This window comes from Salvia hispanica, chromosome 3 (genome assembly GCF_029641045.1).
Source record: "Salvia hispanica isolate PSC_SH4W2 chromosome 3, Shi_PSC_v1, whole genome shotgun sequence".
Lineage (NCBI taxonomy): Eukaryota > Viridiplantae > Streptophyta > Magnoliopsida > Lamiales > Lamiaceae > Salvia > Salvia hispanica.
The window spans coordinates 18,577,688-18,582,367 of NC_142694.1; positions in this window are offsets into that span (position 1 = coordinate 18,577,688).

Sequence of the window (4,680 nt, forward strand, 5' to 3'; positions counted from 1 at the left end):
TCCTGTCTGATAATTTAAAATTAGGTTTGCGCTTCGGGGCGTTGATTACCACTTCTGCTGGACAGAGATAGGCCGATATTTTGGACTCACCACCAATAGAATTCTTCCACGTGTATGGAGCAGATGCACCCACGACACCTCCACTGTTTTTCACATGTTTACTATCCCAATCATCCGGGCCACGTGGAATGGAGCTGCTTACATCTTTTCTTTGCCACGTGTTATTCAATTTTTTTTTTAAAATGTAATTTTGGATTACTTTAGTTTTATTTTCTTTCTTGATTTTCATCATCTTCGATGTAGATAATAGTTTGATTATTACGGAGAAAGAACAACTGTTAGTAGCATGGATTGTTAAAAAGTCAAGGGTCAATATGTTAATAATAAATGGGTCAATAGGAATACTATATGGCTAAATGTTGATTAAATGGAATGAGTCATAAAATTATTTGAACTTTGAAATATGTAAATAAAAGATATTGATATTTCAAAAAAATTCGATACTACTAGCTGTATTAGTACAAGAAAAACGCAATTGACACATTGATTTGCCATTAAAGTCCATGTTGGTTAGTTGATGAATGATTTGACATTTTAGGATCATAAATATGTGGGATGAATTAAATAACGTATGCTAGTCGCTAGAGTGTATTAATTTTATGTATGTGGTGATAGTGATTCTGAATTTTGTGGCTAGTGTGATGAGTTAAAATATTTTTGTGGTGTGTATGAAAGAGAAAATTTATGAGTGGTGACTTTATTAGGAGTATAATTAATAGTGGTATATGGTTGTGGTAGATGATGTATATATATCGTACAAGTTGTTAGGAGCAATAGAAAATTAATAACGTTCGGCATAGTGTTTAACACGCAATAGCTAATTACAATTGAAAATGAATAAGCAATCTCCTAAAGTTTTTTACCCAATTATATACTCTCACTTTCCTATTACAAATGCAACGTTTTCCTTTTTGGATTGTCCCACTAAAAATGAAACGTTTCTTAAAATGAAAACATCACTCTCTCTACTTTTCTCTTTCTTTTACTTTACTCTTTCTTCATTAACTCACAAAACAACACTTGCATAAAATCCTGTGTCGAAAACCAAATACTCCTATTTCATATTTATTGGGACGGAGGGAGTATTTGATTGTATTTTATATTAGACATTGATTCTTGACATCATACTACCTTTTTAGTCCCTTTTAGTTTATACACATATCTCTATTGTTCATATAATCAAATACCCAGGGGAGTGATCAATTGCTAACTCATCATTTAATTGCTAACTACAACTAATTTAAGGCCATGGAATTTTAGAAAACGTGTGGACTACAATTTGCCACGTGTAATTTTCGTTTTTATTAATTAAATCGAAAAGGATAAAAAAAACTCCAAATTAGGGTTTTGGATGAAAATGTCAATATAGTGTTCCGAAAATATCAACACAATGCTTTGAGAATGTCAACACAATGCTTTAAGAATGTTAACCCAGTGTTTATATTGACATTCTACATGTATTATATTGACATATTTTATATAATATGTTGACATTTCTGATTGTACGAAAAAATTTAAAAATTTTGAAATTTTTTTCAAAATTGACGTCGGAACATATGCATGTATGATATCGTTGGAATCCTTATGAAATTATCTTTAATTTGATATATGTTATATGAATTTAAAGTTTTGGGATTTCTTTTAAAAGTTAGTTATAACTAAACATGTAGTTAATTGACATTAATACCCCTATTGACATTTTTTGGAATTAATCCTATGGCCTTATTGACGTTTTTCGTTGATCGTATTGACATTTAGAGATTAATGATCTAAGCCTTTAATTTGAATATCTAATGACTATTATTTAGTTGTAGTTAGCAATTAAGTTAGGATTATAAAAGTACTCAATCCAATTGGCAATAGAAGTTATTTTTGGATATTTTGGTCCATCAAATAATATTTATTTTATTTTATTTTTATTATAAATAGTAAATTTATTTTATATTTTATTCACTTATTTCACTCATATTTTATTATAAAATTAAAAAATTAATAAAAGTGATACGCACATTTCTCAAACTTTTTTCAACTCATACTTATTCATATTTTCTTAAAATGTGTGCTAAAACAACTCTAAAAATTAAACAATGTTCAGCCATTACATAAGTTAATTAATTTTCAAAAAACAAATATCTAAATTAATGACATGCCTACAAACAATATGAAATGTTCGATTGAAAATTGTTACTCTGCTATTTATAAGTAAACAACAAAAATAAATAGTAAACTCTATTTTTGCAATATTTTTTCAGTTTAGACTAAAATGTCTATTATACATTTATATGGATGGATTTCATATAATAATTCAACGACAACCCCAATTGAAGGCTAGCTTATTCATATTTGTCAAACTTTTTAGTTTAGATGTAGTCTTTGTATCTATTTATAAATGGATAGATTTGGAGCCTTTCCGTTTATGCTTCTCTTAGCTAGAGCAGTCATGTTTATTTTTTATTTTTATTCAATTATTACTCTTTCTTTATAAACTTAGTTTGCGAAATTGTATCTTGATTTGTTATTGTATTTCATGATTATTCATCTCATCCATACCCTGTCGACTAATTTAATTATGGCCAAAGTTCATCTTTAACTCATTTAATCTGAATCTAATAACCCAATATCATTATTTTAGTAGCCCAAGATGTGGTATGTGCATATCGTAGATAATATTTTGTCATTTTTGTAAGATTTGCTTGTTATCATGCCAATGTAGTAGATTCATCTCAACTAACGATTATTACATCTTTTTCGCCCAAGAAAAAACAAAAAAGTTTTGTTTTTTTATGAAGGAAATCTATTTTATAGGTTGATGATGATTTGTTCTTAGCTACACGGCACGATGGCCGAGGCGACCATTACCTAAAGATTCAATTTTTAAATCAGTCGAAACCAAATTTAATCAGATTAGGTAGTTAAGGTATATATATGTACCATATTCCATAAAAGTAATTTAATGTTGTAGTTGCGTAAGGTTAATTGAATTATACAATCGTACAAATTTGCTCAACAAATAAAGGTAGCAAACACGATCACCTACTCATTGTAGAAAAGATTTAACGTGTCAATTGATAATGCGCTAACATTCCAATTTACAATATTACTACATACGTTCACCAAATTTTGACACAGTTTACCATTTCAGTCTGTCCTTAAAAATTTGACACACTTCATTTTTACTATTTTTGATAGTGGACCCCATATTCCACTAATTCATTTTTACTCATATTTTATTATAAAACTAATACTTTAAAGTATGACCCACGTCCCACCAACTTTTTCAACTCATTTTTTATTACATTTGTTAAAACTCGTGACGGGTCAAAGTGTGTCAAAATTTGGAGGACGTAGTATAATTTTCTAGGCTAAATGTATAAACTAATACTATACTAACTTTTTACTATTATTATTCATTCACCTTGATCATTCCAATTATAATAACTTTTAACCAAACCCAAGCTTCTATTGTCTCAAGAAAAACAAAATTGTATTAGTATTTAATTAAGAAAAAAATAACGGTGGAAACAAAAAAAAATTGCATAAGACATCCATATACATCCAAGATGATTCGAACCATCAACTTATTATTTGGAGCGAAAGCATCCTGATAACTAAGGGCATAGATAACGCATCTGTCACATGATTGAGCTACTCGCTACTTTTTACTACACCCCTTAACTAAGATTCAACATTGATAAACTCTAATTCATTCTCTTGCACTATTTATGGATATTATTCTTTAAATTTTGATTCGATTCTTACTTCTCATCTAATTCATTAAATATTCAAATTAAAATAAAACAAAATAATTTATTAAAATTAAATTCAAATAAACTCAAATATAATGAATTTTTTATATCCTAAATAAATTTATTTGCTAAATAAACTCAAAAAGGAAAGAATGCAAAAAGAAACAAAACGAAAGCAAAAATAAAACTGAAAAGAGGTTGTAAAATAATGTTAGTGCTAGAATTCTACCCAACACCTCACCTCCTCTTCAACAAAAATCAATAAAACGTAAAAAATTTAAAAATTTGTTGTGGTTGGTTCTACTATTTTGGTGAGGTAACATGCCCGTCCGTCCTGTAATCACCTCCGCAAAACGTTCTTTGTGCGTCACGTCCGCTAAGATGAGCTACATCCTTAGCGTTGCAGATGATATATAACATCACTTTATCACTAAACATTAAATAATTAAATTAGTAAAGTATATTTATTAACTTACTGTAAATAAATTAAAAATATACTAGTATTAACAAAAATAGATTGAAATTTTGACTACTGAACCTTCATTACTATACTTAAATTTTAAATATAAATCATCATTACATATACTCCATATCACCCTCCAAAAAAAATAAAAATAATGTTGGCTCCCTTGCTTTATTATTTATTAATAACCGTAATGTTAACCCACGCACTTTTGACCTTTAATACTTAAAGGTTATTAGAGAGATTCCTTCACTACTTTATCATGTTCTTTTCTTTTCTTTTTTCTTTCTAATAATTGACTTGTTAAGAGGTCATGGCCACCAAGGAGCTAATTGACTTGTTAAGAGGTCATGGCCACCAAGGAGCTTACTCCGTGGCTCATGAATTCTTGCTTTGAAAAAAATGACAAGA